Raw genomic sequence first — 24,573 nt, forward strand, 5'->3', positions numbered from 1 at the left:
GGGAGGGGCAGAGGGAGAAGGAGAAGCAGGCTCTCTGCCGCGCGGAGAGCCCAACATGGGGCTCGATCCCAGGACCCTGGGATTAGGACCTGAGCCAAAGGCAGACACTCAACTGACTGAGCCACCCAGGTGTCCCTCGCTGAAGTTTAAACACCAGTGGGAATTAAGCAACTGCGTGGTCTGCAGGATGATAGAGACAGAGAAGCGGGTGGTGGTGCCACCTTCTTGGTCATAGTTGGGAGACTTTTTTGTTCCAGTTGCATGACCTGGACCATCTCAGTGTCTGCCTCCTGTCTCAGTGGTATCTGTGAGTTGGCCTGTGTATGGAAGTTGCTACTTCCAGAAGTTCCTGGGGTTTTTGCCTTCCTTCTTGGAGCCATGGAACACTTTTAGTATGCTTTTGTCCTCTCTTCCAAAACCCTTCTTTCCCCTTATTTCTTAGGATTTTTCCTTTGATTCACGATGGGGGTATCCATCCCTTTCTGTTGTCTTTCTACTTTTCCTGTCAGTGAACCCTTTTGGTTTGTTTGTTTGAGGGGTGATTCCTATAAAGAGAAAAATGTAGAGCAAAACTCAAAGGTCTGATGAGGTTTAGAAATTTAAGAAAGAGGACTTTTTTTTTTTTTTTAATGCAGGGCTTGAACTCATGGCCCTGAGATCAAGACCTGAACAGCGATCAAAAGTTGGACGCTCAACCGACTGAGCCACCCGAGTGCCCCAGAAATATGACATTTTTTATAGTTTGATTTTGGATGTTAGTCTGGCTTTTTTCATTTTACATGGCAAAAAATGCATGTGAATTTACCTATTCTTTATTTCTTAGTTCCATGCTCAATTTCCTTATACGGCTTCTGCATATTCCTTCAAATTCCTTTCTTTCAAAACAATTGCTCTCCTTCAAGAATTCCTTCCCTCAATAGGTTACTTTCCATCTGAAGGGCAAAATGGAATGAATGATTCATATCTCTATGGTGAGGGAGTCTTCTGTCACTCACTCATTCATTCATTCATTCATTCATTCAACAAATGTTACTGAACAGCTCTTATGTACCAAGCTTTGAGAATATAGAAATGTATAAAACAGAATCCTGACCTTGTGGATAATGATAACAAACAATAAAGTATAAGTAAAATATATATGGTGTTAGGAGGAAAATGTTAGGAAAAGAAAAAAAAAAGGAGAAGAAAAGAGAGAAAAAAAAAGACTTACGAATTTGCAGGAAGAGCTAGAATTGCTTGTGGACCGAAGAAACTCTTGGATGTTTTCTTTCACCTCACTCTGATGGTTCTTGCTTGACCATGGCAGTCAAACTCTTCTTAAGAGCATGAGGTTCATTAACTTAAGGCCTGACTGACCCACGGTACTTAGATATGGGATTTTTAATCCCCCAAATCCCTGCCAGTGTAAACTTTAAAGAGAAGCTTTGTACAGAGAGAGGGTGGAGGGATTTCACAAGCCTGAAGTGCGCTGAAATGCTAAAGAGGGCACAGGGCCTCATTGTACTGCATTCAACATCTTCTTCCCTTCAAACGTACTGCTATAGAAATTGTCCTGAATGTCTTCATAACGAACGTGTCTCCCCGGTGCCAGGTTAGTATGCAAAGTCAGCATCTTGAATCTCTGGAACAGTACTGCAGCGTGGATGCTGGAGTTCAAACTGCTCCAAAAGTCTTTTTTAAAAGATCTTTGGGAGCTCCTTGGTGGCTCAATCATTTAAGCATCTGCCTTTGACTCAGGTCATGATCCCAGGGTCCTGGGATCGAGCCCTACATTGGGCTCCCTGGCAGGGGAGCCTATTGGCAGGGGACCTGCTTCTCCCTCTCCCCTGCTTGTGATCTCTCACTCACTCTCTATCTCTCTCTCAAATAAATAAAATCTTAAAATCAGACTGTCTACCTGAAGACAAGATGGCAGCATTTGGAGACTATAGTCCTCCTCTTCTTTGATTACAACATTTGGGATTGGGGATTTCCCATAGAGACCTTTCTCTTAGAAAGTGAATCTACTAATAATTAAAGTCCTTTTGAGTGATGTAGTAATCATTCTGTCTGGTGATAAACATCTGATTTCCTTTTTTTTCACGTCTCTACAACTTAAATGCACCAAAGGCTATGACCTTTGGCTTTGTCTCCATGGCCATGTCTTGCAACAGCACTGGGGCTTGGCCATTTCTGAAGCTGAATTTCACTCACTAGGATTAGCCTCCATCTTGCTGCTGGCCCTACTGCTAAAGGAAATTTGCCCTCTTGCTCTTCAGTCTTCTGGAATGACTTTCCATGAGAGTTCTCCTGTCTCATTGCTGTTGCTGGAACACTCATGGTAGCCTCTGGCTGTGCATTAAGAGCAAAAAAATAAAACGTATGCTAGCTGGCATCACTGACTTTTTACACCATCTCTTCAAATATTAAAACCAAAGGAATAAAAGGGAAAACTGTCTCTCCTAAGTCGAATTTCTTTTAGTGTTCAACCTTGGCATTCTCTCCCTTTCTCAGCCGTGTTTGCTTGAATTCCACCTGTGGATTCACTAGGACCAGATGATGGATACTTGTAGTGATCACATGTCCCATTTTCCAAGGACATTCCTGGTTTATTCTGCTGTCCTAGGATAGTTATTGTAACACCCCCATTCCTGGGTTGTAATTTAGATTTACACAATCATCCTATAGATCAGGAGCTCCAGAACTTCTCCCTGTCTGCGTCATACCTGAACTCTAGTAATATCTCTTTTATGTATTTCTGTGGCCAAACCCAGTCCTCAAAATACATTTTGGTAGATTTGTTTCTTTAGGAGGAGATCTGGTCTGTTCTTGTTGGACCATCCCCAGTGTTGGGATTCCTATCTTCTGGGTCCTTCTTAGTGGCCGGTGGGTCTCTGCTACCTGCTGGCCCATTTACCTGGTATATAGTTGTGCCATGGCCTGAATATCCTCCAGTCGCTCCTTTAAGATTCGCTTTTATGGCCACACCCACCCACCTTCTAGGGTTGTCGAGAGCATTGAGTGACATAATATATACATTATGCCTGATTACACATATACACCAAAGCTACCCCTCAAACATAACATCCCTGTCATCTGTTTCCTCCGCCCATCCACAGGGCTAGATGTCACTATCCATACTCAGCTCTGGTGCACACAGCAGTTACATTCAGTGAAAGAGTCTATTTCTGTATCTCTGTCCTTTCCAGACTGTTCCATCCTGCTTTTATGGTGCAGTGGTTTACGTGTGGCTGTGTTGAGAAACAGGACACCAAAAAAATGCCTGGGTAGATGGGAAATAATGGAACAGTAATTATCTCTCCAGTGGTAGTGACAGGAACCAAGTTCGCAGACCTGCAGTGCCTCTCCACCTCGTGGCCTACTCCTGGCAGATTCCTATTCTAGATATAGTGACTTTTTAGGCCCTCCCTCTTTCTCAGAATGTTCTAAAATCAATAGGCACCCCAGGAAGAAACTTTCTTACATTAAACTGCACTCAGTTTTAGTGTCTTTCCTGCAGTTAAAGAGAAAAATGTTGACGTGTGTCCTTCTGGGGGAAGGAGTATACTCAGCAGGGCTCTCTGTAAGAAGTTACTCATTTTTTATAGGGAAGAGTGGTGGTCCTCAGCATAGTGGATATTTTTCATGTTTTTGGATTGGAACTTCCAGCCACAGCTGGCTTACCTCCCCAGGAAGAACCCATAAAACTTTCTTCTTTGGTTCTCTTTGCAGCCAGAGCCCAGGCATATGACCTAGATTCTATCAGTCATACTGATTGAGCAACTAGAAGAAGAAAGTGCAATACCAAATCCATTTTTTGGTGGGGGGTGGGGAGTAGGTGGAAGAAGAGCAGCCTGCATCCTTGGGAGGCAGCAGAGTCTGCAAGGCCCCGTGCTTGACCCAGAAAGAGAAACACTGTTGGTCCCGGGTTCGTTGCATTCAAGCTGAGCTCCTTGAAGCTTTGTGGATTTATAGGACCCAGTGCTCCATGGTGGCTGGCAGCTATGTCCTCATCAGGCCTGTTCTCTGTGGGGTTTGAGTTTCTGGAAGCTTAGGCTTGAACCCATTTCTTTAGACTATTAAATCATCCTGCAAACTACACAAACAGTATTTCTTGAATAAACTGTTTCATACTTAGCTAGCTTCAGATTCCGTCTTGAAACCGAGAACATAGATTAATACACATGGTCAAATACATTTGAGAAAACAACCTGAACTATAGCTTCCCTTGCTGTGGGACTTCTTGGGACTTTGCTATTCTAATGTGCATTCTGAATCTCCAGTAAGAACTGTGGCTGTATTTCTTGCTGGTTGCTATATGGGAGTTTCATGCAAAGATCTTTGTGCCTTAGCCTTTATTGTAGGCTTTGTAGGTGTAGGCTTTATTCTTACTCACCATTTTGCAAGAAATAAAAAGTTGAGATGTAGGTGACTTCTTTAAAGCTGTATAATCACTATCTTATTTTTTTTATTCTAACATACTCATTTTGTTCTTTCCTATGTTAACATTTCAAAATCAAAATATGCCCCAGTGCCAGTGTAGATTTCTAAAGTGATGGTGTGCCATACAAATAATGGCTTTTTCTAGTGTGTTCTCCAAGAGAGACGACACCAGGCAGAAGTGCCTAAATACGTTTGATCATGTGCAATACTTAACACAGGAGTGGGGCATGCTTAGGAAATGCTGGCCTAGAATTCTCAGTTAAGGGAAAAGTTTTCTGTGTTCCTTGTTTACTGAGTTCTTTATTGTTATTATTATCATCATTATTATTACCCTGCAGGCTGAAATACGCAGCAGTTAAGAAGTGGCTAGCTTTTCTGGAAGCTGCTTGAAGAGTAGTATCACCTATCATTTATTTTATAAGCTTCTGGAAAATAGGCACTTAGAAACATAATGTCCTTATACAAATTGGAAATACATAGATAATTACCTGGGTATGAGTGGAGAGTCATTCTAATTCATTTTTTAGTGGGTTAAATATAGAACACCATTAAAAAAAAAAAAAAAAAACAACCTTTTATTTTTAAATTGGGTAGTAGGCCATCTCTGATTATTCCCATTTTTCAAATGTCAAACCCATGAGAAAATTCTCGACAGTCACTGGTGCATTCACTGATTCAACACAATTTGTATTGAGTGACTGTCCAGGTCTGTGTGGGGAATGATGTATATTAAGGCCTTTCTGAGTTCAGGACCTGCTATGAGGTGCCAGTTCTTATTCTTAAAATGTTGGAATTTCCTATAGGAAATAGATATTACAGATTTTAGGCATCCTTTGCCAAAGAATTTAGATGAGCTTGTAAGGTGTGCCTTCACTGACTTACTTGCTCCCAGCACACTTAACCTTGGAATTTTAGGTGATTTGATGAGAGCTGTCTGTACTTAGGACATTGAAGGAAGGGCCCAATCTGAAATCAGAGCAAAGTTAGAAGACATCATTTAAAGGCATGATGGCGGGGCGCCTAGGTGGCTGAGTTGGGTAAGCAGCCGACTCGGTTTCAGCTCAGCTTATCATCTCGGGGTCCTGGGATTGAGCCCCGTGTTAAGCTCTGCACTCAGCAGGGACTCTGCTGGAGAATTTCTCTCCTCTCTCACAGTCTCTCCCCACGCTCTCTCTCTCTCAAATAAATAAATAAATAAAATATTTAAAATCATTAAAAAAAAAAGGAAAGGAAATGATGGCCTTACATGGTAGTCTGTGCCATGGTAGTCTGTACTATGTGGTGCTAAAAACTTGCGCATGTACTGTATGGTTCTAAAAACTTGCCCGCAGTAGTCTATACTGTATGGTGCTAAAAACTGTACCTACCCAAGATAATCCAAGATCTTCTGTAGGCACAACTTCTTGACTCAAGTTTAGACACCTTAGAACGGGGGTCAGTGAACTATAGCCTGCAGCCCAGATGTAGCCTGCCCCGTATTTGGTAAATGAAGTATTATCGGAAGCACAGCCATGCTCATTAATTTACATTTCCGGAGTCCTTTTTCCTCCTGGATCTTGATCTCCAACCAAGACTTCCTTCCCAAACTTCAGGCTTCATACCCTTCTGGATCTCTACCTGGATATCGCCTAGACAACTCTTCAAAACCCATACATCTGAAACTAAATTCATTAGCTTTTCTGCCCATCAGATCATCTGATGTGGAGACCACATATCCACCTGGACATCTAACTCATGGTCCCTTAGAACCCGGTTACTCATCCTTCAGAACCCCTCCATTCCTGAGCGCAGAAAACCCCACAGTGAGGTTCTTTCTTGCCTCTCCAGGCTCTGTCTCTGGTTACCTTGTCCCTCCGTTTGTCCCCTAATGACACGAAACTACATCACAACCCCTGTTCATATTTTGCTATTCCCCTTGTCTGGGACATGCTTCCTACAGTTATGCACCTGTCTCTCTCAAGTCTTCCCTCAGGACTCGGCTCAAATGCTCTCCATTACCGACTCTCAGGTAGTTTCCCCCATCTCTTACCACAGTTATGTTAAGGTTCTTTCTTTAGGTGCCTGGTCCCTGTGCTGCACTGGGAAACCCTCCGTGTTGTCCACCAGCTCAGTGGCTTGCACACGCAGAGTGGTCATGTGGTTAGTTGTTATTAGATAGGACAGAACATTTTGCTGCACTGCTTTTCAAGGACTCTTTCAGAAGATTCTTTTACTTATTATTCTTTTCCCTACCCTTGGTGGGGTATTTCTGTCCTTAGAGAGCTGTGCAGAAGCAGAAAAATTAATTTACTGCTGTATTTCCCAGGAGGACTCTCCATTATATAACTCCTTTCATCCAGAAAGCTCTATAGACACTTTGCACAGCGGGGAGGTTGTAGTGCCCTGCAGTGTGGAGGGGGAGCAGAGAAGGAAAATGAAGATGAGGGAAACACCCCCCCCCCCCATGCCTTAGGGCCTAGACTGGGAACTGCAGGATTGTTTGCTTGGTCATGCCACATAAGAACCCACAAGAATCTCCCATTAGCCTCTGGATCTTATTATCCAGCATACTCCTCCTTCACACCCCAGGATCACAATTTAGCAGTTTTCTCCTCATTGAAATTCCTGTCATCTTGTTTACAGTCATCTCTCATTTTCTTCAGTAATTGTCATTTGAGCCACACGCAACGGCTATCATCCTGTTTTTTTCTTACTACTGGTAAAATGGAATTGCAGAGAAGCTTTTCAATGATTTTGAGTGGAGAAACCAGGCTGAGACTTCAGATCTAGTCCAGAACTCAATCCAGTGATGATGACTTTTTAAAAAAGATTTGTTTATTTATTTCAGAGAGACAGTGAGAGAGCACAAGTGTTGGGTTGGGGAAGGGAGAGGGAGAGAATCTCAAGCAGATTCCCCACTGACCATGGAGCCTGATGTGGGGCTCGATCTTACCACCCTAAGATCATGACCCAAGCTGAAATCAAGAGTTGGATGCTTAACCGATTGAGTCGCCCAGGTGCCCCAGTGACAATGATTCTTAAAGAGGTGTAGATCAGGAACTTTTGAGGAACATGCCAAGATTGCACATGGCTCAGCCTTGCTCTGAGGTGTCTGGAGGGGCACAAAATATGTCTTTGGAAAATAGTCCTCTGGTGATTTTGATAAGCACCCTAGTTAAGATGACTTGTGTTATATTTTGTTAATTCATCCACTCATTCATTCATTCATTCATTCATTCATCCCTCAAGCAGTCCTTGGATGGCTACTATGTATTTATGTAGACTGCTTCACCAAGCAGTGGGGCCCTGATGCTTAAGGGCACAGATTCTTCCCATTAAGAAGTTTCCAGTGTCGGGGTGCCTGGCTCAGTTGGTTAGGCAACTGCCTTCAGTTCAGGTCATGATCCCGGGGTTCTGGGATCGAGTCCCACTTCAGGCTCCCCCTGCTCTGCGGGGAACCTGTTTGTCCCTCTCCTTCTACCTGCCACTCCCCCTGCTTGTGCGCACACTCTCTCTCTCTTACAAATAAATAAATAAAATCTTTAAAAAGTAAAAAAGAAGTTGTAAGTCTCCTAGAAGGAAACTCACAAAGACAAATAATTATAGTACAGTATCAATATCCATAAAAAATTGGTGACTTTTATGCAAGCTGTGAGGACACTTGAGGGAAAGGCTGTTGCCTCTGTTTGAGAGTGAGACAGCTTCCTTGTCACCAAGGATGAGAAAGTCCCCAGTGGAAAGTCCAAGGAGGACTAGTGAGAGGAATTCCTTTTCAAGGGATGCTGTCCAGAGGGACATTAGAAGCCACCGTTAGGAGATCCTGGGTATTCTTAAAAGTGAAGATAAGCTTTTTGTCTTTATTCTAAGAATTCTTTTTTTTTTTTTTTAAAGATTTTATTATTTATTGGAGAGACAGAGAAGGAGAGAGAGAGAGTATGCTTGAGTGAGGGGAGGTGTAGAGGGAGAGGGAGAAGCAGGCCACCCACTGAGCAGGGAGCCTGATGTGGGACTCGATCCCAGGACCCTGAAATTATGACCTGAGCCGAAGGTGGAGGCTCAACCAGCTAAGCTACCCAGGCGCCCCTCTGAGATATCTTAAGTAAGAACATGTCACTGCTGCAGAATTAATAGCTTTATCACTCACCAGAAAATTGTCAATACAGGACAACAAAATATCTTACTATTAAGAATAATAGTGAAACTTTATATTTATGTGGCCCACCCTTACTCTTCTTACCAGGCCTTGTCCTGAATGCTTTATTTCATTTACTTCTCACAAACCCTTAAGAATGAGATCCCGTTATTATGCCTGTTTTACAAATTAAGGAGCTGAGGCTTAGAGAGGTTGAATGATTTACCCATGATCATATGGGTAGCAAGGGGCAGAGTCGGAATTAGAACCCAGATCCCTCTATTCAAAGCCCTTGTTCTTGTAAATCCACTACATTATTCATTATGTTTAGATTCCTTAAAAAGTGCATTGAAATCTCTTGAGTGCTGCTGCACATTTTCACATTCTTTTAATTCTTGAGATTCTAAGTGAAATATTTTGTTTCCTTGAAATCAGTTTTTCAGCATTTTTGGCAAGTCTGTCACGTTTACTAGAAGGTGCACGTACTCTTTGGCCTTTTGTTGCTGGTCTACTGCATTTCTGACACAATCTTAGTCATGATGTAGTTTAACTCATTAGAGTCTCTTTGAACATTAGGGTGACTTTATCCGCATTTTGTAATGTGGAAATTAAAGCACGACAGGATTTGAGTAAGTTACGCAAGGTCGCACAACTCTGAGTCTCAGAACTAGGATTTACACCCAGGTCTGGTTGATTCTGGATCTGCCTGTTGTTTTCTGTACTAGCATTCCACCTTGAAGAGAAAAACGACAGGCACAAGCTGTGTCTCCTCTGTCGGAACCATTGCCAGAACCTTCTTCCTGGGAAGGGCTGCTTCCTGTGTCAGGAGGGGTTTTGTTACTAAGACATATCTGCCTTCTCCCCTCGCTGTGTTACTTCATTTTTTTTCAGTATTGATTTTGTTTGTCCCTGTTTTGTGGTCCTTTACCTTCTTTGATGTGTATTGTTTGCCATCTTTGAAGCAAATGGCCTTAGATTTGTAGGTGGCAGCCCTGCTCTCCCAAGGCTTCCTGTTTCATCTCTGTCTGCCTCACTGACTAGTGAGGTATTGATTTCTTGGGCTAGTCTGCTGGGATTGGAGGAAAAAGCAATATCCATTAGATATAAATGAGAAGCAGCAGCTGCTTCTCAGCAGCCTGTCCATTGACCTGACATGCTAGGACACTGTTCGAAGACTAGGTTAGCCTGACGTGTTCAGGGATATCCTGAAGTGATTAGATTGTCCTAGGTATAAGGTAGAAAAGCCAATGACAGAAAAATCAAGGGTTGTAAATCTATTTCTTTGAACCAAATGAGGTAGAATCATCTTTTGAGAATCACTTTCCTATCAAAGGTTGCTCCAGGGGAAGGAATTTCTCTATGGATAACTTTTCTAATTCTTGATCCCTTTGAATTTTCTAGGGTGGGCACAATCTTTGTGAACCAAATGGCAAGTCCTCTGGTTTTCATGTTCCCCAGGGTTCCCAAGGTAAAAGAGGGGGTGTCAGCAATGGGGTGCCTAGCATTATGCATACAGTATGTTTCTGAAACACTGTGTGTAAGTCCCATTTTTTAACAATACCTCAAAAAGCTCATTATGACCATTTTTCCTGGGTAAGTCCCTTTGAAGAGGAAGAGTTCTTTGGAAAGAGAATTATCACTCTGGTTCATCTGGTTATAAGTTTAGTTCTTGTGTTTCAGATTTTGTAAAGGACAGATGTGAACAATAATGTCAAATCATCAAGGTCTAAAGAGGTCTACTGTTACCACAGTAAGAGAAGCCCACACTTAACACCCAGATTATCATGTCATTATGTCTTCCTCTACCATTGAGCAGAAACACAGGAAAATAGATCTAGAGAGGACTTGGGAATGATCTTGTGGTCTAACTACTTATTTTATAGTTTCATTCATTCATTCTTCAAATAGTCCCTGAGTACCTCTCCTCTATGTGACAGACACCGTTCTAGGCAGCAGAGTTATACCAGGGGACACGACAAATAAAATCCTTGCCTTCTTGGGGCTTGCATTGTCATGGTGGAGACAGGTAATAAAAAGATGAGTACGTGCAACCTATCATTTGTCTGTGGAACTAAATGTTGAGAAGAAAATTCAAGCAAGGTAGGTATATAGAGCTAGTGTGGTGCATTTGCACAGGATACAGGAACGAGTTCAGAGGAAGGGGAACCCTTTCAGGCAGGTGATGAGGGAAGGTTTCACTCTAACTCAGAGGTGTTATTTTGTTTGTTTGTTTGTTTTTTGTCAGAGAGGTGACAGGGGTCATGCTGAGTGTTTGGAGCATTATAACTACTTTGGGTTTTGCTTCCAGTGAGATGGGATGTGATATGATTTGATTTAAGCAATCATTTGGGTGGTCATGTTGAGCCTGGGTTGTAGTGGGAAAAACTGGAAGCAGGACATTAGCTGGGACTCGACTGCAGCACCTATAAATTGTGGGAAGTAGTCAAACTCTACACGTACATTTGAACAGGTAGCAGATAGGATTTCCTGACCATCTGAGGGAAGATTCTGCAAGAAAGAGAGGATTTGGGCAGGGCTCTGTGGTGTTTCGCCTGAGCCGCTAGAATAGAGTTGCCGTTTTCTGAGGTAGGAATCCTGAGGTGTGGAGGGGTCTGTGAGGAGATAGCTAGACTTAGTTTTGTGTATGTTAACATCCAGAAGACACCTAAGAGCGGATGTCCAGCAAAAGGTTGTGCATCATTCTGGAGTTGAGGAGGAAAGTCCAGGTGGCAGGTCAAAGGACCAAGTACTGATCTCTGGGCACTCCCACATTTGGATGGGACAAAGAGACCAGGGAGAGCGGAAGTAGTAGATGGCCCAGGTATTTTCTGGAAAAGCTAAGATTGGAACTCAGTGAACTCTTCTCAGTGTAGGACCCTAATAAGATTACATGTAAGTAGCCTGAAATTTCATCTTCTTTTCCTGTGCTATTCTCAGTAGTAAAGTGGGAAGAAGATGGACAAGAAAAGATGACCCAGCATAGGCTCTCTGTTAAAGCCATCAATTTGGGTTTACTTGCTGCCTTTCTGCTAGTTGAGGGGTCTAAAAGGCAAAGTAAGAAAGTGATAAAATCGTTTTCTCCCTCAATGCTATCAACAGTGCACTTTCTTGGCAGTCCCTGGGTGGTCTCACGGAGACCAGTCTCCAGGAGATGATTGGAGCATGGCTTTCACTTGGTTTTACAGAGGTGGGAGATACTCAAATCGACCTCTAAGAGCAGAAATGCAAACTTAAGTTTCATTTACAAACTTTGTAAATTAAGTTCATCATGTAGACTGCAAATCAGCTTTTATTTGCCAACAATGTTCAAAATGATGATATTTAACATTTGAAGAGTACTTGCATTTTGGAAGTTTCTAATATTGAGTTTCTTAATGACTCACAAATCCTCTGATTCTTCACTTTTTTGTGAAATTCTTGGTTAAGAACTCCTGCTCGTTGTTCTTGTGAAGTGGCTTTGAGAACCCTCGTTATTCGGATTCCCTTTCTGGGTGCTCTGTAATCCGCCCATCTGCCTTTTTTTAGTGTAGTGGCCAGGGCTGTTGATAATATATACCAGACAGACTAGACAGAGCATGGTATAATGAGGCTTTAACCTACCTTACCTTGATCACATTTTTAATTTTTTGTAGTATTATGCTGCTTTAATTTATTTTAACAGCCATAGCAAATTGTTGACACATGCTACACTCATGGTCATTGAAAAGCCTCCTTATTTTTGCAATTGTAAGTTGTCAAATAAGATCTTAGACTACTGATTTAAGCTGCTGATCATTTAGGCCCAAGTGTTGGATTTTATACTACTATCTATTAAATTCTCTTCTGAGATTTTAATCTATGATTTCAGTTTGGAAAAGACCCTAAAAACAAGGACAGATGGCTGTTGATTGCGGGTTGCTCTCAGGTACTAGAGGCTGACATCAGTTTCTAGCCACATGGCCTTTCACAAGATGGCAATTTACCTCTTCAAGGTCAGAGGGGGAATCTCTCCCCAGTCATCTACGATGGAGTCTTTTTTTTTTTTTTTTAAGATTTTATTTATTTATTTATTTGACAGGCAGAGATCACAAGTAGGCAGAGAGGCAGGCAGAGAGAGTGCGGGGGGAAGAAGGCTCCCTGCTGAGCAGAGAGCCTGCTGCGGGGCTTGATCCCAGGACCCTGAGATCATGACCTGAGCCAAAGGCAGAGGTTTAACCCACTGAGCCACCCAGGCACCCAGGCACCCCATATAATGGAGTCTTATGTAAGGTAATCTAATTAGAGGAGTGAGTATCCTATCAGATTCGTAGGTCCTATCTCCACTCAGTGGTCATGGACCCTGGGAGGTGGAAATGTTGGGGCAGCTTACACTTATGCCTGTTATACTGGTTTCTAGACAGGAGCAAGTATTCTGGATAGGGTAAGGGCAAAGACCTGTAAACAATGGAGTTTTCCCATCCCACCTCCTCTTTTTTTAAAGTTTAGGAAACAATAGTTTTACCTGAAGTGTACCAAATAGATTTCTGCTTATATTTTATTAATCATAACTACCCTTAGCACAGAGAAGCCAGGGAAATCCAGTTTTTGCTACCTATGACTAATCAGGTTTCTGTTAGAAAGGAAGAGGAGATACTGTATAATGTGTAGATAATCAGGGCATGAGTGGAAATGCCAATGTGGATAAAGTGAATCTTACCTAGTTTAGAAAAATGGGACTTGATAATGAAAAACAAAATCACACAGAAGCTCCCACTCAGGATTGATCACTGTTAGCATCGTATTTCCTAATTACGTCATATCATATACAACTTTAAAATTCATCATGAACATTTTCCATGGCGAACTCTCTGTAGATGTCATTTTTAGTAGCTGAATTATATCGCACCCTAAGGATGCGCCAAAGCATCCCTTCTACTTGACCCTCCTCTTATTATTCTGCATTTTGACTGTTTTCAGTTGTCACTATTATAAATAATGTCATTTTGAATATCTTTATACATCAATTATTTTACGTATTTAAGATTTTTAAAATGGGGTCTTATTCTTAAAAGATTATTAGATCAAGGGGAATATATGTTTGTACAGTTCTGATTACATACATTCATATAGATTTTCAAAAATGATGAGCTAATTTATACTTGGCAGGTGTTTATATCTCTCTGAGAACCTTCTAAAATCCACCCTTCATCACGTCACTTCTGTCTCTTACTTGTGGGGCTAACAAAAATTTGCTCATAATGCCTTTTACGACTTCATCCAAACTTCTGATAAAAATGCGGTTAGCTCCCAACAGGGGTTTGAGCCCTATGGCACTATCTACTCATTTTACTTTGGAACCAGTCCACAGCCCACTGTTCACAGGACGTGATGAGAGGCATTTACTAAACAAAACATTTGAAAGGCTGGGTCCTGATTGCTCAATCTGAAATCATTATTATTAGAAGAGAGGGAAGTGAGTTTGTTATATTAGCCTGGCCTTCTCTGTGTCACCTGTTAACCTCATGTCGCATTATTTCAGCATTAGGCTTTCCCTTTGTGATCAATTCTTTGGCTCTGGTTAAACCCCAGCGCTGTTTTCGTTTACTCTTCTCTTTTTCTCCAGGCATGTCCTTAGACTTGGTTTGTGCATCCTGACCCTATCTGGATGAGCTCAGGCCCCCTCGAATCTGTTCTGAGTTTACTTCCCTTCGCCTACCTGTTGTACATGTTACTTTTAAACCTAATCTTAACTGAGATGTTCCTGTAGTCAAACTGGTTTCTTTTTGATCTCCTTCCTCTTTTTTCTTCACTGGGTTACTCATGACTGTAGAGTTAGAATTTCTGTATCTGAGCTTTTCATCCTTAATTTTCTCTAGACTCAATCTTATGGATTGCTTTACATCTCAGAGTAAAACCTACACAAGTTTCCATTCACACTCCATAATTTTATTTTCCAGTTCATGAAATATTTATAGATGTACTGTTTCCTTCCTGTTTTCTGGGTTTTGAACGTAAAATAAAGATATTAGGACCTACACTATTCATGATTCAAGATTAATCACTCCTCTGAATGTGAATGCTAACATGGTATGTACACGTTATAAATAACTTATAAAGTAACCAGAATTATGAAATAGATGGATAAAATTATCTGTAATCAAACCACCAACTGATTTCACTGTTAACATTTTAATGTCTCTATTAGTCAGAAATAGGGGTCTATTAAAAAGTACTCTGTTCTCTCCATTTTAGGCTGTATTTACTCTTAAGTTGTCAACAAACAGAATTGGCTTATATCTTACAGCTGTAGACCTAAAGCTACCTGTACACAACACCAGCAAAAGAAGGAAGAGAGAAAAAGTAAAAGGAACCCAGGGTCCATAAGAAAAGCTAAGTTGTCTTCTGAATCATGGAGTGGAAGAAAGCATGTAGTACATCTTAAATGGTTCTCAGGAACACAGTTAAGATTTTGAAAGTTTGCATTCGAAACAGAAATCTGCTTTACCTGGCAAAGTTCTCGTCCTTTTGAATTGGCTTAATTCCATGGAAATCTATAAAAATAACCAGAAAATCAGGACTAAGTTTAAGTCTTAAGTTCCAAGAGCCTCTTTTATTCCTTTTCAAAAAAATTATTAAGCAACTACTGCCTACCTTTCTGAAGAGGTACTTCTTTTCAGATCATGTATGTTTCAACTCTACTTACTTCTTTGTGCATGGCCAATGTAAGAGCTTCAGTCATCCACTTATTCTGCATATGTGAAAGTTATCAGATGCCATTAGAGCTGTATCTGTTTAATAATGTGCAACTCTATGGAAAAAATATTTTTCTTTTTCTTTTAAAATCATACCTTACTTATGTCTGTCTACAATACAAACACACATTAGTGTAGGAGATTATAAATGTCCAAAAAGCTGTAAAGTAAATACAACAGAGAGTTTCCTGATTTTGCCTTGATTCCTCCGTGACCAGTTTTGGGCTTCTGCTCCCAAATGTTCCCTTTCAGGTCCCCCCACGGGTTATCCAAATGGAAGTTACCATTTCCCGCATACTGTCTGTCTTCAAGCCATCATAATTGGCTGATCATGTCCACATGACCTGAGTGGGGCTGGTCCTGGGCCATTCTCTTCTGGCCTCAGAATTGTTTTAGTCTCGAAATATTGAGTCTGAACAGGTGGCCAGGCTCATTCGGGTTTTTCCCCAGTACTCCTATAGCTAAGTTTGGGGTTAAGAGGCCTTTTCCTTTTGGGGGGCAAAGCTGTGAGGATGTAAGCCCAGAAACTGCTGGAAGCTCTCTCCCACCTTCTACGCAAAAAGCTGTTGGGCAGATAGAGAAGAATGAAGCCGAGCTGATGGTGTTTGAAAGCCCTGTCTGGATCTTTCAGCAGTTCTGTCGCTCCTGGGAGCTACCCTTAGATGGGTTTCTGATTTTTTACAACCAAAAATGTATGGCTAATCATGTTGATAGAGTGCACTTGCTCTACTAAGTGATTGCTTAAGTAAGTGTCTTGTTCTTAAACTCTCAATTTGAGAAATAGTTCCCATTTAAGGAAACATTATTCTTAGAACTTCCACCAGTTTAACTGCATTAGTCAAGGGTTGAAGATAGTCTCGAGTCACCTTCATTCCTGTTTGAAAAGAAGGCAGAATATAAATTCTCTCCTTTCACAGCTGATCAGACTGATGCCAAAGAGAAGACGTGACCTGTTCAGAGTGACCTAGCAAGTTTGTCGTGATGTCAGGGCTGGGACCCAGCTCCCTTAATTATCTGTCTAAAGTTGTCCTGAGTTTAAAGGAAGTTCAGTGTAATAGACAACAACAGAAAAGAGATCACAATATTTTCTTGTGATTTTAATTGGTATTGGTCCATTTCTCTTTCCCTTTCATAGCTCAGTTCACTCATAAATTACTTGATGAGCATCTATGTGCCAGCAGGCCCTATATAAGCTACTGGTTACACTCCGAGTGCAAAAAAGGGCCATTTTCTGCTCTCAAGAAGTTTACTATGTAGTAATGGGCTGGAAGTCATTGCAACCATGCGTGATTAAAGCGACCACGGAGGTTGCAATGGAAGCACCAAAGAGCCCCACCCAACATCTGCCAGGGAAAGCTCCCAGAGGGGATAATGTCAGGAACTTATCATCACCAACCAGGCCCAATGTCTCTTTCTTTATTATTAGCCTTATCTCTCTCAACTCTCTTAGTCACATTTAAAAAAAAAATACACAAACTTCATTTGGGGCTAGGCTCAGGAAAACAAGAAAAGGTAAAAACACCTTGCGTCACCTAGGTAAAGGTAGAAAACCACAAGTAGAACAGAGAGTCCGTTACAGAGATGTCTCTATCCACTCCACCCCTTGGCCATCCACAACTGCTTCTAGATATGCTGCCACTACTCCCCATCAGTAATGCCAGATTGTGCGTCGGGCAACACCAGCTTTGTAAGAGCACGAGATGAGAGTTCTGTGATCAGATGTGTTGATGCAGTAATGCACACTTGTTCTCTACTTGGAGATGGAAGAGGAAAGGGGAACTGCTTGCTTCTTTCCAACCCTCCCATCCCCATGTGAATCCGCCTCTCCTGGATTCACATTATGGTTGTAGACCTTTACCCTCTGTTCCCCCGTCTGCTGTGTTGCTTTTGTTCCCCTCACGTCCTCCCACTCAAGATGCCAAAACTGTTCTCCATTTAATGCAAGAAGTTGAATCCCACACCACGCTACTAGGACTCTGAGGAAACCAGGGTTCACGAAACATCTTTGAATCATTTTTAACTTAACTTTTCTTAAACTTACTTAACCATAAGATGCCTTTTTTCCCCTGTACCATGTTATGAAACTTCAAAACCCACGTTGACATACCTGACTCTGATAAAGAAGTATGTTATATCTGTCCTTCCAAACATTCTCATATCTAACTTAATCTTTAAGCAATATTGTGCTATTCCTCAAGTGTTTTCTTTTTTTTTTTTTATTTGCAGGGCTTTTATACACTGACACAATTGCTGAGTTCTTTCACATAGCTCACCAGGTTTTATTAACATCCTCAAAAACCTTGTGAAAATGACATTATTTTTTACCACAATTATAGGTGTAGAGATGGAGGCACCAGTCATGCACAATTGCATGCGTGGTGACTTTTGGTGACTTCCCTGAGGTTATGTAGCTAGCAACTAGGTTAGTTTGAGTCCTCTTACTGCATCTTTACTCTTAAGTAAATACACAAAAAAATCAAAATTTAAGATACTGAGAAGATTCTGAAACTGGGAATTGTATCCAAATTTCACGTTGAATGTTCAAAGCAGAGTAAAATGAAGCTCTTGTGAATCAGTTAGATGTCAGTAGCTAACTGCTTCCAAATGAGATATGTTCACTCTGTAGGCAGAGGGCCTACAGATAGAGAAGGAGTAAGAACAAGCCAAGCAAAGCATATTGAGGGAATGGACTTTGGCACAGTTCAGTTGAAGCCCAGCTAATGTAAGGGGTGTCAGTAGGCATGAGCCAGGAGAATTGAGTTGGAGCCCTGTTGGTTGGCCATCAGTTTAGTGCTTTGGACTGATTCTGATTAGGCAATGTGAGCCAGCAAAGTTTTTAGCTGGGAATCAGGGTGAGGTCTGTCATACTCTTGAGTTAGAGTAGTCGGGAGACAGTCTGGAAGGAACATGGAAGACAATTGCCATGGGAAGAAAAATGGAGGCATGAGATCATAGAAGAGACTCTGTAGGGCCTGGCTACGTAGGTCACAGTGACCGTGAGATGGAGCACTTCACTATCATTTCTAAGCAGAGGCAGGAGAGGCCTGGACTAATAACATAATCACATAATGACTGGAGCCATAGTGTGTTAACACGAAGATGGTAGAGACTCTGATGAAAGTACCTTGTCCATGAAAAGGGATCGATGATTATTTGTGGAATAATAAATGATTTCATTTGGTTATATGACGCTTCAGTATTACATGATAGGAACTGTGATGTATTTCCTCCTTCTTTGCTACTATAAGTTTATAGAATGAAGAAAAGGGTAGGGTTATTCCACATCAGAAAAAAGAAAATTATTTAGCACATGCTCAGTGCTACGGCAGGGAGGTTGCCCAGTCTAAGAATGACTTGTTAGCTGAGTGTGGAATTTAGGAGTCAGACATCAGAGATGTGGTAGGGAAGTGTAGACTTGGGTCCTAGGTTTGAGGCCAGAACTCTGATAGTTTGCTAATAGCATGACATTGAAACATAAAAAAAAGGTGCTAAAAGAAGGATTTGTTTAGTATTAACAACAGATCACCTTTTACACATAGTTTTTATCGCTATATATTTTCACCCAAGCTAATGCTATTCTAACAATGGTGGTGGAAAGAGCTTCATTTATGCTATCTGGAAAAGCAAAAGGTTTCAATTCTCTGCTAGATAGTTGAGGGCTAGACAAAAGGGCAGTATATTAAAAAAAGATAAAGGACAGACCTGGAAAGTAATTGTGAAGTTTGAATTGACCATTCATTCAGTTTCACAAAAGTTGTTAAGAAAAGATGATACTAAAATATTAATATATAACATATAGTCATAGATATGTATGATACTACCCCATTTCTACTTTTGCCCCATATATAATTATATCTAATCTTCTTAATTCTGTTGGGTGGGTACTATTATCTTTATATTATAGGTGACACCCAAGAAAAGTGACTATTTTGCCCAAGTTCATCATCTAGTTACTAACTCGTGGAAATCACCTGGAATAGGTTTTGAAACATTGGGATATAAAGACTTATTTTTCAAGGAGCAGAATCAGCATCCAATGTAGGTCTGCTCAACTGCAAAGCCTTTAGAAGTTCAGCCTGATTTTTATAAAATGGTTCAGTCAGTCTTCCTTCCATTTCACCCAAAAAGAATGGTGTCAAATTATCCCTGGAAAACAAGGTAAGAACAGGCAGTTTGACTTGAGAGATAAATTCTGTGGTAAACACATTTTCCTCTTCACTCCCTGCAGAAATCGCCCACACTTAAAATTGTTTTCAGGTTGAAACCGGTCTTGTTACTCTTTGCAGGGCTCTTGTTAATTTGTTTATGCATTCGTGTGTTAGAATTAACACATTTACCCATTATCTTTACCAATATCTTCCAAAGATATCTACCCAAAGATGTTTACCTGGTATGGTCCAGGTGCCTACTGTCTGCGGGCACTGGGTTCACCACTGGGCTGCAACCAGGAAGCCTACAGAAGCCTCAGCACAGTGGAGGTTACAGACTGACGAGCTATTACACACCCGTGGCAGGTGCTGGAGTAGAGGGGTGCTTGTCCCCAGCCTGGGGGAGTCAGAGGCAACTTCTTGTGAAAGGTGATCACAGAAGAATGACCTGAAGGGAGAAGATGAAAGAAGCAGACATTGTAGGGGGGCTTGTGTGTATCCGAGGATGTATACGTAATGTCTAAGTGCTTCTTCCGTGTGTAGCATTTAACTCTTAAATTCTAACAAGAGCCCTATGATGTGTGGTTATCTTTAGCCTCAGTTTACAGATTAAGCAGGGGAGGCTCAGGATTTGGATCTGTCCGTGGCCGCACAGACAGGGACAATATCAGGTTTAAGCTTGACTCCAAATCTTGCTTTTTCCATTATATCCTGCTGCTCTCTGGGATGACGATGTTCCAGTCTCAAGCCTCAGACTTGGTACATGGAGGTGTCAGAATGAAAGCATCTAATTATCACAAAAGCGAATTATTAAATAGATAATTTCTGCTCACAGCTAGCACTCGATAAATGAGACTTGAACTTGAATTGAGTAAGTCCAGCAAATCCTTTGGACACCCAGCTTATCCTTTATGTGTCCCAGGCTTCTAGTCTGTGGAATAGATTAATAATAAATCCACCTCCCAGCGTGCACTCAGAGTGAAATTAGGTCATTCATGAAGCTTACATAGCATCGTACCTGACTAAGTGTTCCATCGTCAGTGTGCTACATACATAACTTTTAGCATAATATTAATATTTTGTGTCTGGTGGGCCATTTATCCTCTCAGCTGATGTACGGGCAAGTATTGTAACTGAAGGTTGCTGTGTCTTTATTAATGGGGTTTATAAAGTCTGGCTAAATGATAGTTTTTAGGCTTATGTTTATTCTTTGTTTTCTTTTCAAGACTGATTATTGGGTAATCTATCACTGTTTCAGTATGGGACTCATAGTGAGGGAAATTAAAAAACAAAACAAAACACTGTATTAAAGCCAAATGTTGATTAAGGCAAAATCTAGGAAGGTTTTGATTCTTTATTTTAATTTAATTTAATTGTATTTTTATTTATTTATTTGACAGACAGAAATCACAAGTAGACAGAGAGGCAGATAGAGAGAGAGAGGGGGAAGCAGGCTCCCTACTGTGCAGAGAGCCCGATGCGGGCCTCGATCCCAGGACCCTGGGATCATGACCTGAGCCGAAGGCAGAGGCTTTAAACCACTGAGCCACCCAGGTGCCCAAGGTTTTGATTCTTATACCCATTTAGCAGTAAGTCATACATTGCATATTGCATTTGCCCATGTGTCCAGGAATGGTAAACTCTATGAAAGATCTTGGGAACTGTGCCTGCCCGGTCCTAGGGTTGGTAGTCCACTATGGGAGAAGAGACTGGGATGGGGAAACTCACATTCCTCCAGAAGCCAGGAAGTTAAGGAAATGAGTAAGGTAGGCGGCAAACTGGAGAGTGTGCCCTTGTGTCACTGAAGGACATTTACAGTTAAAAATAAATAAATAAATACCTGTGGGCCAGACGTACCACATGGCAAAGGCTCATTCACAGTTTCTGAAATGCAGGAAGAAAGCAGTGGCTCTTAAGCATGGAGATGTGTGTCATTTCCTCCGCAGATGTTTATGGAGAGGAGTGTGGTGCCCTGGGTTAGGAGCAAGGGCTCTGGGCTCCAGTCAGGCTTTGCCGTTTAATAACATTGACCTTTCCGAGATCAGAGGAGAAGGGTCCAAGCATTGGCTGGGGAACCAGGTGCGGAAAGTTTGACTTGCTGGCTATGTGACTCTGGGAAAAATTTTAAACCCTCCATCTGTCAGTTTCCTCACCTGAGTTTTTCACGAGGGTTAGCTTAGTTCATAGGGTGAATGACATGACGGTCACTAAGTTTTCACAGGTGTCAGCTAACTTTGGTAATTTTGTTTAAGGACCTCTTATGCACCAGACACTGTGCTGGGAGCCGGGAACACAAATGTAATAAGGTAAAATCCATTCTTAAGGACACGGAGGATAGGCTCTGGTAAGTGCCAGGTGGGTAGAAAGTGCCAAGGAGCCCTGACGATACATTTCATGGTGCTGAGAGAAGGCTGCTCGGAAGAGTTAAGGCTTCTGGAAACAAGCTTAAGTATGCAAACAGCAAGAGCTAAGAGGCAGTCTGTGTGATGCCAGGCAAGTCACTTTCCTTTTCTGTTGCCTAGATTTCTGGTTGTGTCAAAGAGAGCAGGTTGAATTAGCAATATCTGATTTCCCTGGTAAGTGGCAAGCCTGGAGGTATTTCCCGGCTGGGGCAGCGTTCCTGAGCTGCTAGAAGGATGATGGAGAGATTAGGGAAGAGAGCTGTAAGGTACGAGGCCCTGGGGCTACAGAGGAGAGGGGAGAAACGGGGTAAGGAATGAAGTTGGACATCGAGTGCCTGGACAGGGCTGAGGCAAGCCTGGGGTGGGGCCGGGGGGGGGGAGCTTGTCAGTGGGACACAGTCTTTGGAACGGCTTTTGTCTGTGAACTTGGCTCTTTTTCACCAGTATCTACATGCGGACCTGTGACTCTGCCCTGTCGTTGAAGTGAATGTCAGCATGGCTCCATCTGTCCTTCGCAGCGCCTGTTAGGTAGACTAAAAGGGACTTTCTGACAACAGGACATCACGAGGACCTGGTTTATCTGAAGCGCACTCTCCAGTGTAAAACCTTGGGCTTTGGATTCAGGCAGACCTTTGCTTGGGCACTAACCAACTGTTGGTCGTAGCTGCTAAGCAGCCAGCAGGGGGAAGGAAAAGACAAGACAGAAGCTCAGAGGGTTGGAGCTGGAAGCCAGGTTCTGCCCCTTCCTGACCCGGACACCTTGCATGTGTCATTTAGCCTCTGTGCTCCTCCCACTCATCCGTATAAGGAGGGCAATGCCTCCTGCCTCAGCTTTTTTGTGAAAATCAAATGAAATGCCAACTTCTGAGAGCAACGTCTGAGAGAGAGGGCTCAGGTTAGAGGAGGAGCCCCAGTAGAAGCTCAGGATTGGGAAGAAGCAGTTACCGGAAGGATGCGGGGAGCGATGTTAGGGGTGGGGGAGGAAAGAAGCGCAAAGCAGACAAAGATGCGGGTGTCTGCTGTGCCCGCCCCATACTAGATGTGAACTAAAGCAAATGAAAGCACACAAACTGTTTAGCACTTATGTGCTCAATAAACAAGCCCCGACTCTTAGAGAAAGGACTTGAAAACCCCCGTTCTGCGTGAGACTTCTTCCAGAAGTGGTGTTATCCTGGGGGCCATCTGCTCTAATTAAGACTTCACAGAGCTGAGGAATTTAGTGCCCTAACCTCAGAGCCTCTGGTACACTTGGTGTTTTGTTTGAGGTTGATGCATTTGGAAAGATTAGAGGAGGATGAATTCTTTGCCAGTTCCCAACTAGGCAGATGTGAAGCATTTCCGCTAGAATATTTTTGCTCTCTGGCACCGGGGGTCAGAGATTAAATAATTTGCCACCAGACAGATGTTCTGAAGAGCTAATTAAAAAACTGACAAGTACCCCAGACCTCAGATAGTTAGATTAATATGCTATCCTCTACGGGAAGATTACAATCAGTGCAGCTTAAAATCACTTATTAAATGGTACTTCCAGAAAGTTCACTACTGAAATAAAAAGCAGTGTCATTAAAGACATTTTTAATTGTACAAGTGTGTCTCAAATGTGGACACACATTTTAAAGAAATGGAGAATCTTTTTAAAAATATCCATGCTGGGCCCCATCCCAGACCAATTATTTCAATGCCCAGGAGGAGGGCCCTGGCAATAGATCTTTTTTTTTTTTTTTTAAACCCTTCAAATAATTTGAATATGCAGCCAGGATTGCGAACTACTGATTTAGAAATAAAATTATTTTAACATCTGTCTTATTTCTGGAAGACATTGCAGTGTAATGTATGGGAACAGGATAGGAAGTGGAGGTCGACCAATCTTGGCTGGAAAGACAGATTGACTGAGATCACATAGTGTTCTGGGTAAGTTACCTAACCTTGTTGAAGGTTAAAGTTTCTTTACCTTTAAGATATGGCTTAATAGCCACTGCCTTTGGCTTAGGTCATGATCCGAGGGTCCTTGGATCGAGCCCCACATCGGGGTCCCTACTTGGCAGGAAGTCTGCTTCTCCCTTTCCCTCTGCCGGCCTCTCTGCCTACTTGTGCTTTCTATCTCTCTATCAAATAAATAAATAAAATCTTAAAAAAAATAAAATATGGCAATTAGTTTTTTTAATAGATTTTTTATGAGGATTGGATGTAAGCATTATTTCATAACTAATATTTCATAACACCCACTATATGCCCAGCATGGAGTAGACACTCAACACCAATAATAATAGTTACTACCATTTGTTTTCACTAAAATGCTTTGTTAGGAATTTTAAGCCTTTTTCTGGAGGCATGCTTACTGATACGAATGAACAGTCCCCGTCTTTGTGTCTGAACAGAGACACAAAGACGGGGACACGTACACCTAACACAGTCCGCGCAATAGAACATCTTGTCACACTGCAGTCTGTAAATAAGTCAGTCAGATTCAGTCTAAGTGTACATATCCTGAAAGTCATGGAATATATAAATTTCCTCCTGGAGACTTTACTAGCGTCTAGAAAAAATGCAAATAAAACCCCCCAGGTCGTATTTTGCAATTAAGCCCGCAGCGGTGTGTCTTCACTGCACCTAGAAAACGTGGACTTGGCTGTGTCTGCTTGGATGCCAAGTAGCTCAGGCAATTACATTGCAATATAATCGCCCAAAGGGTCTGAGCCTGTAGTTGTGCCAGGCAGGTTTGATTATCCAGGCTAGCCACGGACAGAAGGAGGGGAAGTTTGCTCTGTCTTGCCATTCTT

At 42.0% G+C, this 24,573-nt stretch overlaps 1 protein-coding gene across 1 annotated transcript in view; it reads left to right on the plus strand.

The window, feature by feature from the left end:
- The window catches only part of RAB38 (RAB38, member RAS oncogene family), a 57,904-nt gene that overhangs the window by 27,050 nt on the left and 6,281 nt on the right, over positions 1-24,573 (plus strand). The gene's annotated exons all lie outside the window — the stretch shown is intronic.

This window comes from Mustela nivalis, assembly GCF_964662115.1.
Source record: "Mustela nivalis genome assembly, chromosome: 9".
Taxonomy (NCBI): Eukaryota; Metazoa; Chordata; class Mammalia; order Carnivora; family Mustelidae; genus Mustela; species Mustela nivalis.